This window comes from Perca fluviatilis, chromosome 17, assembly GCF_010015445.1.
Source record: "Perca fluviatilis chromosome 17, GENO_Pfluv_1.0, whole genome shotgun sequence".
Taxonomy (NCBI): domain Eukaryota; kingdom Metazoa; phylum Chordata; class Actinopteri; order Perciformes; family Percidae; genus Perca; species Perca fluviatilis.
In genome coordinates, this window is record NC_053128.1 from 31590930 (window position 1) to 31605865 (window position 14936).

The window sequence follows — 14936 nt, forward strand, 5'->3', positions numbered from 1 at the left end:
TAACAAAAACACTAGCTATGTTTCCATCCACACGTTTTTATCCGAATTAAGTGATATTGAATGAAAAATGCCGTCATGGAAACAGTAAAATTCGACTGAATTTCATGAATATCGACTCAAAGGAAATACGTTCGGTCTCATCGGATTTTCTCTTGATCGATATATATATATATATATATATATATATATATATATATATATATATATATATATATATATATATATATACGGCTGATGCGATAAACGCTGATGGAAACGTTATTTGCCGAATAAATTAAGGAATTGCGATTAAGTTTAAGGTCATTTTTATGGTAGCAACCCGCCACAAAACGAAGAAGAAGAAGTTGTAGTTCATTCCCGCCCAGTATTTCCTCTCTGTTTGCACACAGGACAGGTGTCAACAGAGACATGATGGAAGTGGACGAAGAGACGAGAGACTTTTTGAATTTAATTTCTGAATATGTCGAAAATAGTAACAAAAACTTAGAAAAAGACACAGTAGAAAGAAGGAAGGCAACACCAGGGCGACAAAAGTGACAAACTTGGAAAAGTGACAAAAACTTTGAAAGTGGAAAAAGAAGAAAAGAGGAAGGAAGTAAGGCAAGAAGACTGGTCAAAATCAGCGACAAAAACTTAGAAAAAACTGACAAACTTGGACAAAAAGCCAGTAGAAGGAAGGAAGGAAGGAAGGAAGGAAGGAAGGAAGGAAGGAAGGAAGGAAGGAAGGAAGGAAGGAAGATAGGACACATAACCCCATTTGAGAAACCCTGAGTTAGCCGAACAGCCGATCTTCTTTATGACTTCTGTAAATCATTCCAAGAAGCATTTGGACATAATTATAAATCTGAGAACATGGTCCCAGTTTCTCACATCTAGTGATTGGATTGGGACTTCTTTAGCTACGTTGTTATTATCTACTCTAGGAAGGAAGGAAGGAAGGACGGAAGGAAGGAAGGAAGGAAGGAAGGAAGGAAGGAAGGACTTCTTTAACTACGCTGTTATTATCTGCTCTAGGAAGGAAGGAAGGAAGGAAGGAAGGAAGGACTTCTTTAGCTACGTTGTTATTATCTGCTCTAGGAAGGAAGGAAGGAAGGAAGGAAGGAAGGACAGAAGGAAGGAAGGAAGGGAGGAAGGACTGAAGGAAGGAAGGAAGGGAAGGAAGGAAGGAAGGAAGGACGGAAAGAAGGACAGAACTTCCTCCCTTCCTTCCTTCCTTCCTTCCTTCCTTCCTTCCTTCCTTCCTTCCTTCCTTCCTATCTTCCTTCCTTCCTTCCGTCCTTCCTCCCTTCCTTCCTTCTGTCCTTCTTTCCGTCCTTCCTTCCTTCCTTCGTTCCTTCGTTCCTTCCGTCCTTCCTCCCTTCCTTCCTTCCTTCCTTCCTTCCTTCCTTCCTTCCTTCCTTCCTTCCTTCCTTCTTCCGTCTTTTTTCCAAGTTTTTGTCGCCTTTTTCAAAGTATTTTCTATCCCCCTTTTCCGACGTTTCAAAGTCAGACAGACGGTTGAGTTTCTGGATAAAAATTATAAATAATTTTGGTGTGGAGTTTTGAAATTCAGAAACTCAACCGTCTGTCTTGTAAACCCTGAAAATACAAATAAAAAAATCATAAAAATCATGAACTCAGGTGATGACGGGAGCTGCATGCTGCAGGACGACTCAATTAAAACCACCATGGAGAGTTTTTAATGTCCAGTCAGACTGTAATACTCCAGAGGCTCTTGAGACTTTGCTCTAATTTCCGGGACAATTAGGGCCGAACTGCTTGGATTTCGGGACTTCTGGTCACCCTATTTTCTTGTCCACTGTCCACATCCTCCCAGTCGTGTCCTGTAGAATAACAGCGGTGAACAGCCCAGTCAGAGCACACTCAGGTCCGCCTCCATCGCACAACAACACTGGAGTCTCAAACTCATTAAGTCCACGACCAGATTTACTGTCGCTCAGCCGACCTTTTCAACTCTTTACAACTTTAACCTTCGGCTGTAAAGCCCGCCGACCGCAACGGCGGTGCAGTTAATGGTGCCGTTTCAGCAGGGCGAGCGGGAACGATGCAGCCGCCTCGTTGGGCTTTACGGCCCAGAAACCTGCAAATTCACCCCATCCTGGGTGAATAAATCTCTCTTTGTTTACTCAGTTATCAAGCAGCTTTTAGCGTTAGCCTTTTCTACATATCTCAATGTGTGGACACCAGCGGTGTGGTCTACGGCAGTGGTTCCCAACCTGGGGTCCGGGCACCCCCAGGGGGGGGCGGCAAAGATCACAGTGGGGGCGCGAGTCTTTATCTGGTTTGAGGTTGAGGTAAAAAAAAAATATATATTTGCACATGTTAAACAAATTATGATAATACACTAGAACAGGGGTCACCAACCTTTTTGAAACTGAGAGCTGCTTCATGGGTATTGAGTCATACGAAGGGCTACCAGTTTGATACACTCTTCTGGAATAACAAATTTGCTCAGTTTGCCTTTAGTTATATATGATTATTAATGATTAATGATAGTTATATATGATTATTAATAGTTATATATGGTTATTAATGATTAATGATAGTTATATATGATTATTAATGATTAATGCTACTCATCTATGTGAAGACACTGATCATGTTAATGATTTCTCACAATAATTATCAACAATGACTTACAAAGGTGGGAAACAGATAATATCAATATTAAATTTTCATTTTTAGAACAGGCCTGAGGGCTACTCATGTGGTCCTTGGGGGGCAACCTGGTGCCCTGGGGCCCCGTGTTGGTGACCCCTGGACTAGAATATATAATGGATACAAAAGTCTGAATGAAAACTATATATTTTGTTGTATCCTCGGTTTTCCTGCCGCCACGGCATCACTATTTTATGAATGAAACATGGTGGAGAAATGTGACAGTGCTGATAACTTCTCTGTATCAAAAAAGAAAGAAAGAAATCTCAACCGGTTTGGGGGCTCAGCTTTTCTTAGACATGAGCAGGGGGGCCAAGGAGAAAAGGTTGGGAACCACTGGTCTACGTGACATGCAGGTATACGCAGTATACCCACTAAGAAAGCTCCAGGATATCCATATACCCACTTAAAAATGTGCAATGACACATACTTTCCATTATAATTATGGTATATTTTGAATTGTCATCTGTGTTTTTATTCATATAGGATAAATAAAGGGATTTCCACTGTAAATTGGTGCATAAAAGTGTATCAGAACGCAGGAAATGAAGTCTTTGACGCTCAAAATGTACCTGGTGGAGGACACCCAGACCCCCCACTATGATATGCCCCCCCACCACCAAAGCCCATTCTGGCCCATATATACAGTATAGGCCCCATACATATACAGTACAGTAGACCCACTACAATACATTAGACTACACCACTGGTTGACACGGAGAGAAAACATAAAGGCTTGATGGCTTTGCTTATTTCAAGAATCCGATGTATTTACTGTAAAACCAGCGCTGCAGTATTCAGGTCCTTTACTCCAAAGTAACAAGCACGATACTCAGTCACTTAACTTAAACTATGTCTATAAGTAAGTATAGTATAGAATATCAAAAGATTTAAAACATAAAACATTCATTTGCATGTTTTTTTTCCTTTGTTAACATCCTCAGTAGTCTCGCATTGCCGGCTCTATCTCCACATCGCTACGGAGTAAGGTCTGGCTACACCACAGATGCATTCTGGGATAGGAGAGAAGAAAAAAAAACGCTCAGGGGTTGTTTGCATTTCTTTAGACCAATCACAATCGTCTTGGGTGACGACGGTGGCTCTGCAAAATAGTCTCTGGAAGGAACTTGTTTTGGTGGAATATTTACACCCTGCAAAATACAATAAATATATAAATAAAACAATATTACATGAAGTTAACTGTTAAATCAGCTGATACATGGTTAACCCTCATTGGCTCTTACCAGTGTATCTCTGTGTGTACTTCGTCCACAGCAATCTCCACCAATCGGTCCCAAAACCTCCCAGTTAGAGAGGAAATGACCTAAACATATTCTTTATAAATCTTTACAATCATTCCCTCAAAGAACTGAGCAGACCTGCCTTGTTGCACCGTCCAAATATTCTTCTAAACTCGACATTTTCAGCGTGCAGCTCGCTAGCTCGCTAGCTCGGAGGTTTTTGTTTTTTCACACAGAGAGAGAGGAAGGGGAGGGACGGGCCGAATGTCAGGTGATTATCCCGAAAACGTACTCCCGTTGATCCGGACTAACCGTGCGTTCATGGACATCGGAAAAACGTTTTTCCGAGTGAAAACGTCACCATTCACGTAACTTCCTGTTGGGAATCAGAGGAGGGAAACTGGGGCTGGATTTTGATAACAGAGTTTCCCAGTTGGTGACGCATTGATGGAGGCGACTTTGGTTCACTGAACATATTTCAATGACAGTAGACTGTGTTATTCCGAGGTGGCATGAACGCAGCATAAGTCCTCAATAACCCCCGAGAAGCTGTGTTTGAAAGTCTGTTACTTTAATGAGCCTTTGGTACTGCAAAAACAACAGATGTGCCGACTCAAGAGACAGTAAGGGAAGAGAGAGAACATGAATGTTAGAGTAGTGAGGTAAATGAGGTGACAGTGAGGCAGAGAGAGAGAGACAGAGACAGAGACAGAGAGAGAGAGAGACAGAGAGAGAGAGAGAGAGAGAGAGAGAGAGAGAGAGAGAGAGAGAGAGAGAGAGAGAGAGACAGAGAGAGAGAGAGAGAGACAGAGAGAGAGAGAGACAGAGAGAGAGAGAGGATGGAGGGAATGTGATGATTGAATTCTTGGGTGAAGATGTTGTGAAACAGCCTGTGGTTGTCTGAGCCGAGACCAACCCAGCACCGGGACCTGGTCCCAGTTACACCGAGGACTCTTCATCTGGGACACGTCCCGTTCAGCTCGGGGTCTTACAGGAAGATTTGGGGATTCACTTCAACATGCCCTCTAGTATCCCCTCCGTGGGATCATTAGTGATGACGGGAGACAAGAGCAACAGTAACAAAACAAAATGAAACTAATGAAAATATAAAGTATAGAAGTAGAGGGGGGACAGGGGAGACAGGGGAGACAGGGGGGACAGGGGGGACGGGGGAGACAGGGGAGACAGGGGGGGACAAGGGGGAGACAAAGAGGGGGACAAGGGGGAGAACAAGGGGGACAGGGGGACAAAGGGGTTGAGGGGGGACAAGGGGGACAGGGGAAGTGGGGACAAGGGGGAGGCAGGGAGACGGGTGGGAGGTGGGGGGACAGGGGGAGGTGGGGGGAGACAGGGGGAGGTTGGGGGACAGGGGGGACAGGGGGAGGTGGGGGGACAGGGAGGAGGGGCAGGGGGGAGACAGGGGGGAGACAGGGGGAGGGGTGGGGGAGGAGACAGGGGGTTGGGGACAGGGGGGGACAGGGGGGAGGTGGGGGGACGAAGAGGGAGGAACAGGGGGAGACAGAGGGGGAGACAGGGGGACAAAGAGGGGGAGACAAAGAAGGGGGGACAGGGGGGGACAAAGGGGACAGGGGGGAAGTGGGGGGGACAGGGGGAGACAGGGGGACAAAAGAGGGGAGACAAAGAAAGGGGGGGACAGGGGGGACAAAGGGGAGACAAGGGGACAGGGGGGGGACAGGGGGGACAAGGGAGACAGGGGGAGGCAGGTGGAGGTGGGGGGACAGGGGGGGAGGTGGGGGGACAGGGTTTCTATCCCCGCGCACCAGCGTTTCAAAAGTCAGACAGACGGGTTGAGTTTCTGGATAAAAATTATAAATAATTTTGGTGTGGAGTTTTTGAAATTCAGAAGCTCAACCGTCTGTCTTGTAAACCCTGAAAATACAAATAAAAATCCATAAAAACCTTGAACTCAGGTGATATGAGGGCTGCATGCTGCGACGGCTCAATTCAAAACCACCATGGAGAGTTTTTAATGTCCAGTCAGACTGTAATACTCAAGAGGCTCTTGAGACTTTGCTCTAATTTCCGGGACAATTAGGGCCGAACTGCTGGATTGGGGACTTCTGGTCACCCTATTTTCTTGTCCACTGTCCACATCCTCCCAGTCGTTGTCCTGTAGAATAACAGCGGTGAACAGCCCAGTCAGAGCACACATCCAGGTCCGCCTCCATGCGCACAACAACACTGGAGTCTCCAAACTCAGTTAAGTCCCGCGACCAGATTTACTGCCGCTCAGCCGACCTTTCAACTCTTTACAACTTTAACCTTCCCATTTGCGCCCGCCCAGACCTGCAACGGTTACGGTTAATGGTGCCGTTTCAGCAGGGCGGCAGAACGATGCAACGCCTAACGGGCTTTGACGCCAGAAACCTGCAAATTCACCCCATCCTGGGTGAATAAATCTCTCTTTGTTTACTCAGTTATCAAGCAGCTTTTAGCGTTAGCCTTTTCTACATATCTCAATGTGTGGACACCAGCGGTGTGGTCTACGGCAGTGGTTCCCAACCTGGGGTCCGGGCACCCCCAGGGGGGGGCGGCAAAGATCACAGTGGGGGCGCGAGTCTTTATCTGGTTTGAGGTTGAGGTAAAAAAAAAATATATATTTGCACATGTTAAACAAATTATGATAATACACTAGAACAGGGTCACCAACCTTTTTGAAACTGAGGCTGCTTCATGGGTATTGAGTCATCTGAGCGGGCTACCAGTTTGATACACTCTTCTGGAATAACAAATTTGCTCAGTTTGCCTTTAGTTATATATGATTATTAATGATTAATGATAGTTATATATGATTATTAATAGTTATATATGGTTATTAATGATTAATGATAGTTATATATGATTATTAATGATTAATGCTACTCATCTATGTGAAGACACTGATCATGTTAATGATTTCTCACAATAATTATCAACAATGACTTACAAAGGTGGGAAACAGATAATATCAATATTAAATTTTCATTTTTAGAACAGGCCTGAGGGCTACTCATGTGGTCCTTGAGGCAACCTTGTGCCCTAGGGCCCCGATGTTGGTGACCCCTGGACTAGAATATATAATGGATACAAAAGTCTGAATGAAAACTATATATTTTGTTGTATCCTCGGTTTCCCTGCCGTAAGGCATCACCCTATTTTATGAATGAAACATGGTGGAGAAATGTGACAGTGCTGATAACTTCTCTGTATCAAAAAAGAAAGAAAAAATCTCAACCGGGTTTGGGGGCTCCAGCTTTTCTTAGACATGAGCAGGGGCTAAGGAGAAAAGGTTGGGAACCACTGGTCACGTTGACATGCAGGTATCGCACTTGCGGTATACCCACTAAGAAAGCTCCAGGATATCCATATACCCACTTAAAAATTGTACAATGACACATACTTTCCATTATAATTATGGTATATTTTGAATTGTCATCTGTGTTTTTATTCATATAGGGATAAATAAAGGGATTTCCACTATAAATTGGTGCATAAAAGTGTATCAGAACGCAGGAAATGAAGTCTTTGACGCTCAAAATGTACCTGGTGGAGGACACCCAGACCCCCACTATGATATGCCCCCCACCACCAAAGCCCATTCTGGCCCAATATATACAGTATAGGCCCCATACATATACAGTACAGTAGACCCACTACAATACATTAGACTACACCACTGGTTGACCACGAGAGAAACATAAAAGCTTGATGAAGCTTTGCCTATTTCAAGAATCGGTGTATTTACTGTAAAACCAGCTCGCAGTATTCAGGTCCTTTACTCCAAAGTAACAAGCACGATACTCAGTCACTTAACTTAAACTATGTCTATAAGTAAGTATAGTATAGAATATCAAAAGATTTAAAACATAAAAACATTCATTTTGCATGTTTTTTTCCCTTCTGTTAACATCCTCGAGTAGTCTCGCATTGCCGGCTCTATCTCCACATCGCTACTGAGTAAAGGTCTGGCTACACCACAGATGCATTCTGGGATAGGAGAGAAGAAAAAACGCTCCGGGGTTGTTTGCATTTCTTTAGACCAATCTGTCGTCTTGGGTGACCGTATTGGCTCTGCAAAATAGTCTCTGGAAGGAACTTGTTTTGGTGGAATATTTACACCCTGCAAAAATACAATAAATATATAAATAAAACAATATTACATGAAGTTAACTGTTAAATCAGCTGATACATGGTTAACCCTCATTGGCTCTTACCAGTGTATCTCTTGTGTACTTGTCCACAGCAAATCTCCACCAATCGGTCCCAAAACCTCCCAGTTAGAGAGGCACCAAACATATTCTTTATAAATCTTTACAATCATTCCCTCAAAGAACTGAGCAGACCTGCCTTGGTGCAACGTCCAAATATTCTTCTAAACTCTGACATTTTTCAGTGCCGTCGCTAGCTTCATGCTTCGGGAGGTTTTTGTTTTTCACACAGAGAGAGGAAGGGGAGGAAGGATGGGCCGGAATGCCGGGTGATTATCCCAAAACTTGTACTCCCGTTGATCGGACTAACCCGTGCGTTCCATGGACATCGGAAAAACGTTTTTCCGAAAGTGAAAACGTCACCATTCACGTAACTTCCTGTTGGGAATCAGAGGACTCGAACTGGATTAAGTTGGTCTCTATTAATCAATCAAATATTTCAGATCCGTTTCATGAACATATTAAAGTCTCAATCAAAAAAAACGTTAAAGTCATAATTTCCAGCAAAGATTTCGTCAATCAAAATCTTATCGAAAAATTTCAAAGATCAAAAAAGATCGAAAAAAAGATCGGATGGAGGAATCTGATGATTGAATTCTTAAGGTGAAAGATGTTGTGAAACAACCTGTGGTTGTCTGAGGCGAGAACCAACCCAGCAGGACCTGGTCGGATTACACGAGGACCATCCTGGAACCACGTCCCGTTCAGCTGAAGGGTCTTGAAGGTTGGGGATTCACTTCAACACATGCCCTCAAGTATCAAATTGCGGGATCGGTAGTGATGAGGAACAAAACAACAATGGCATAAAATAGAAATAATGAAATATAAAGTATAGAAGTAGAGGGGACAGGAGACAGGGGAACAGGGGAGGGGACAGGGAGACAGGGGGGAGAAGGGGACAAAGAGGGGTCGGGGGACAAAGGGGAGACAAAGGGGACAGGGGTCAGGGGACAGAGGGGACAGGGGATATAGAGGTCAAATTTCGAAAGAAATTCAAAGATTCAATCAGTCAGGATCAAAGTCAAAGCCGGATCGAGATTTCGAAAGTTTTCGAAGTCAAAAAAGTCAAAAAAGAATTCCGAAAGATCAAAGAGGATCCGAGACCGAAAGTTCAAAAATCCGAGGATTTCAAAAGACCGAAAGATCAAAAGTTCCGCGTTCAGGTTCCAGAGGTTCGAAAATCGAAAGTTCAAAGAAAGGATTTCCAGGATCAAAGAGTTCCCGAGATCAAAAAAGGATCAAAAGGATCAAAGCGTTCAATCGAAGTCAGGATCAAATCGAAGTTCAAATCAAAGATAAAGGATCAGGTTCAAAAAGATTCAAAGGATCAAAGATAAAGTCAGGATCAAAGTTCAAAGATCCGTCAAATTCAAAGAATTCGAAGTCGAAAAGTTCAAAGTTCAAAATTTCGAAGTCAAAAGTTAAAAAAAAGTTCAAAAAGCGAATCAAATCCGATCAAAAAAATCAAAAAGTCAAAGTTCAAAAAATCAAAATCAAAGAATCGGATCAAAGTCAGTTCAGATCCATTCGAATAAAGAATCAAGTTCAAAATTCAAAAAGACCAAAGGCGATCAGTTCAAAGTCAGGATTTCAAAGAAAGACAAAGGCGTCAGGTTCAAAAATTCAAAAATCAGGTTCAAGCTCAATAAAAGCGTCAAAATTCAAGTCAGTCTCTCAAAAGCCAAAATCAAAAATACAAAATTCAACTCAAAGTTCAAAATCAAATCAAAAATTTAAAATAAAAAAATCAAAGATTCAAGATAAAATCAGGATCCAAGTCAAGATCAAAAATTCAAAGTCAAAGTTTCAAAATCAAATCCAAGAAAGTTCAAAGGCCTAGCATTCAAAGTTCCATCAAATTCAAATCATCAATCAAATCAATTAATCTTAATTTTAAAAGAAGTAATCCGAAGAATCCATCACAAAGATCAATTCAAGATCAATCAAAGCGTTCAAAATTTCTCAAGTTCAAATCAAAGTTAGTTTCAAAGTTCAAAGAATCAAAGTTCAGGCGTAATCGGATTCAAATGATCAAGATCAGTTCTTCAAAGTCTCAAATTCAGAGATCATCAGGATCAACAGGCGTCAAAGATTCACTAATAAAAAAAAAAAATGGGATCAAAAAGGGCTTAGAGATAGGTGGAGGGAGAGCTCTCTGATTTCGGCTTCCTGTCCCAGATTGAGCAACAGGGGCTGGGTGCCCTCTCTGTGTCTGAGTGTGACAACAGCAGGACTGCAGATCCAGATCAGGTTTCTTCAGCGTTATCTCCTCTCACTCACTGCGGGGACTCGAACTGCCGAACCCCCGCTGACACGGTCCCGGTTCCCCCCCGGTTTGGTGGTGAACCAGTTTTGAGTTTTTGGAACAACAGATCCGGGAATTTAAAAACCTGCAGATTCAGATTCAGAAGGCATCGATCGGAGCATACCCGCAGCAGTTTGGCGTACATTTCACCTGCATGCGTCAGAGCGCACACTCCACTCAGCCCTGCGTGCGCGTAAACACACACACACACACACACACACACACACACACACACACACACACACACACACACACACACACACACACACACACACACGGGCACGCACGCACATATAGGAGTGCGTCTGTTCGCTGCACACACACACACACACACACACACAGGCACGCACGCATAGGAGTGCGTCTATTCGCTACACACACAAACACACACACACACACACGCGTGCTGAGGAGTGCGTCTGTTCGCTGCACACACACACACACACAAACACACACACAAACACACACACACGGGCACGCACGGGCACGCACGGGCACGCACGCATAGGAGTGCGTCTGTTCGCTGCCACCCTTGTGTTCCTTTCAGAGGAGCCAGGAGAGGCGGACAGGACATCCACACACCGGCTGTTGGGTCGGACCTTGGCGTGCGTAATTCACTCTCCCCCAGACCGCCGGAGAGCTCCGACTTTTACCGCAACACAGGACGCAACGCGGACCAGGTACAGCACCTTAATTCTTGTTATTTCACCAGCGGTGGAAGAAGTATTCAGATCCTTTATTACTTCAGTAAAAGTACTAATACAACACTGTTAAAATACTCGGTTACAAGTTAAAAGATAATGTAACTTCAGTAAAAGTGTGTCAGTATCATCGGGAACATGGAGTTATTAAGTATTAAAAGTGAAGAAGAATCCTCCCATTGTAGAAAGTGTAAAGGATCCAACCAGTTGTGTGTTTAATGGTGCCACACACACACACACACACACACACACACACACACACACACACACACCCACACACACACACACACACACACACACACACACACACACACACACACACACACACACACACACACACACACACACACACACGTTTAATGGTCTCATCATCTCAGCTGGACTTGTAGCAGTTATATTGTTGGCTAGTTTACTTTAGAATCAGACATCAGATTTTATAAACTACATGTAACTAGTAACTAAAGTAACTAGTAACTAAAGCTGGGACAGATGAATGTAGCGGAGTAACTAAAGTAACTAGTAACTAAAGCTGGAACAGATGAATGTAGCGGAGTAACTAAAGTAACTAGTAACTAAAGCTGGAACAGATGAATGTAGCGGAGTAACTAAAGTAACTAGTAACTAAAGCTGTAACAGATGAATGTAGTGGAGTAACTAAAGTAACTAGTAACTAAAGTAACTAGTAACTAAAGCTGTAACAGATGAATGTAGTGCAGTAACTAAAGTAACTAGTAACTAAAGCTGTAACAGATGAATGTAGTGGAGTAACTAAAGTAACTAGTAACTAAAGCGGAGTAACTAAAGTAACTAGTAACTAAAGCTGTAACAGATGAATGTAGTGGAGTAAAGAGTCCAATATTTCTCTCTGAAATGTAGCGGAGTAGAAGTAGAAAGTGGCATGAAAAGAAAAAGACTCAAGTAAAGTACAAGTACCTCAACATCTGGACTGAAGTACAGTACTCGAGTAAATGTACTTAGTTACATTCCACCGCTGATAATAACGTCCGCGATGAATGCGTTTAAGGACATGTTTGGCGTGCTGCTGCTGCTGGGTGAACCGATGGATCACACACTTCTGTGTTTTTGGCACTTTTGTCTTTATTGGAGTTGAGACACAAACAGAAAACAGAAGACAGAGAGAGAGAGAGAGAGAGAGAGAGAGAGAGAGAGAGAGAGAGAGATTTTAACATTTAACAAAGCAAACAAGTGGAAATGGCTACATGTTTTGCATGTTAACCCCCAGGACTAAAAAAAAAAAATCCAGAAAGACGACAAAAAATTCTAAATCTATTGGATCTCATAATGTCATCACATTACATGTCATTTAGCTGACGCTTTTATCCAACTTACAATTGCTATATATGTCAGAGGTCGCACGCCTCTGGAGCAACTAGGGGTTAAGTGCCTTTCCCAGGGACACATTGGTTGATGTATCACAGTGGGAATCGAACCCAGGTCTCCCACACCAAAGGCATGTGTCATGTCCACTGCACCATCACCACGCCCATGTTATGTTATGTGTCCTGTTATTCACTGATGGAGTTTTTGGAATAACTTTGAGGTCCAGAAGTCTGAGAGCTGTCTGTGTAGTACGGGTTGGTCTGTGTTTTCTTGTGAGTGATGTATCTATTGATGAGTTGGTGTTCTCTCCTGTCTTTTATGTAAGAGTTGAGTTATGGTATTTAAAAAAAAAAGGGTCCATCTAAGGACGTCCATCGCAAGTTAGCTTTGGCTCTAAATGCCGTGGTGTGTGGCATAGGTCTACGCTACATACTTACATAACTATGGGTTCAACTTTGGGGGTGGGGGTTAAGATATCTTAAGATATCCAACTATCTAGGGAGGTCCCGGGACATGATGCATGGAATAACAAAAGCGATAAGAACATCGGGAAAAAAAAAAACGGTGTGGAAAAAAAACTTGAAAAAAACAACCAAAACTGTCAAAATTTTTAGACAAAAACCTAAAAAAAAAAAAGTCCAAAAAGCTCCAGAAAGGCGAAAAAAAAAATTCAAAATCTATTGGATCTACATCTACATCTAGACACTAAATTACTAAAAGTAGATGCAAAATGACGACAAACGACACAAAACGATCAAATAGAAAAGTAAAACGTAAAAATAGATGACTACAGACTATAGAAGACACTCTTTAAGTTCCTCTGTAGACAGGTTGGGGGTGGTGGTAGTGGTGGGGGGGGGGCCCTTGTGTATGTCTGAGCCCCCCGGGGCCCGTTGTCTCACAAGCCATCCGTGATTAGCGTGCACATGCGCACACGTTACGATCCCTTCAGGAGTCTCCTGTGATATCAAATAGCTAACAGTTGCCATTTCATCATCATCATTGCCTCTATATTTTCTTAAAGGTGCCCTGCCATACAAAACCGTTTTTACTTGCATTATTTTAAATCTGTCAGGTCCATATGTGTGTGTGTTGTGCTGTGAATATGAAAATGAACTGCTGCCTCCTCTGTCAGCTCTAGACACTGAAAAGAAATAAGCAGAGAAATCAGACCAATCACAAAAGCTGGTCAGTCTGACATCATGCTGCCTGAGCTCATTACTATTCATGAGCTAGCCCAGTTGGGCTGGGTAAAGGATTCTGACAGCCAGGCTCTCATTGGCTAGCTGTTAGCCAATCAGATTCAAACAGCTTAGCTTGTTGAATATTAATGAGAACTGGCAGAAATCGAGCTGAGTCTTCCTGCAGGCTTTCTATACCGCGCTAGAAGGGCTTGAAACAAGGTAACCAAGGCTTTTTTTTTACACAAAAAATGTTACAGAGTCCATGGTAGAACTTCAGACATTACCACAAAGTCATGAAATAGGTGTGGCAGGGCACCTTTAATCACACGAGGTCCCGAGATGATACTAATCATGTGAGCATAGAGGAGCATTTTTCTATCAACAAATTTAGCTCCTGTACGTCCGCGAGCTTCACATGTAGCGACTGTTTCTAGCATGGCTGCGTGTCACCCGCACAGCTGATGTGATCCAAACATTTCCAGAGCGTTTCCAATGAATCACTTTACATAAATATGTTGGAAAGTTTCTGTGTGCTCCACCGTGGTTCCTGATTTATTTACATTAAAAAGGTCCAGTGTGTGGGAATTTCTCCCATCTCAGCATTGAGATCATATATCAACAATCAACTCTCTCTCACCACGCAGTTCAAAGTAGGTATTACAGCTACGGTAGCCTCTGTCACTACCCAAAGTGAGTAGAGTGCAGCTTTGAGTTGGGCATGATCAGATTTAAACTGTTTACGGCATAACGTGTCTTACTGACATTTGTGAAATCTGTAAAATAATAAACTTTTCTCTTTACGTACAATAACAGAAGATGGAAATCATTTCTAAAACGTTTTAGCTATCTATGATTGTTTAGTTGCTAACGTTAGCTCAAAACGCCATTCAAGTGACAGCCTTTGTTGTGTTTGATTGCTAACTTGTAGCTAGCAGTCATTTCAAAAACGTTTTAGCTATCTATGATTGTTTGATTGTTAACGTTAGCTAAAAACGGCATTAGCATCTAGTAGGTTACTTGATTGCTAACGTTAGCTCAAAACGCCGTTAGCATCTAGTAGGCTACTTGATTGCTAACGTTAGCTCAAACCGCCGTTAGCATCTTGTAGGCTACTTGATTGCTAACGTTAGCTCAAACGGCCGTTAGCATCTTGTAGGTTACTTGTCGCAAAGTGACGCATGCGCAACTCAAATCTGCACTCTACTCACTTTGGGTAGTGACAGCCTCCACACTTCAAAAAGCCGCTCTCTTGCCCTTTTCAATCTCCTTTTTCTTATTCTGGGCCAAGAAGAAGAAGA

At 42.9% G+C, this 14936-nt stretch overlaps 1 protein-coding gene across 1 annotated transcript in view; it reads left to right on the forward strand.

Annotated features, from left to right (window-relative positions):
* The first annotated feature begins 10895 nt into the window (after nucleotides 1-10895).
* The window catches only part of LOC120545154 (hyaluronan and proteoglycan link protein 1-like), a 43836-nt gene continuing 39795 nt past the window's right edge, over nucleotides 10896-14936 (forward strand). Inside the window, exon 1 of the mRNA XM_039779231.1 lies at nucleotides 10896-11092. The gene's annotated coding sequence lies outside the window, so the exon portion shown is untranslated. The remainder of the gene's footprint in view (nucleotides 11093-14936) is intronic.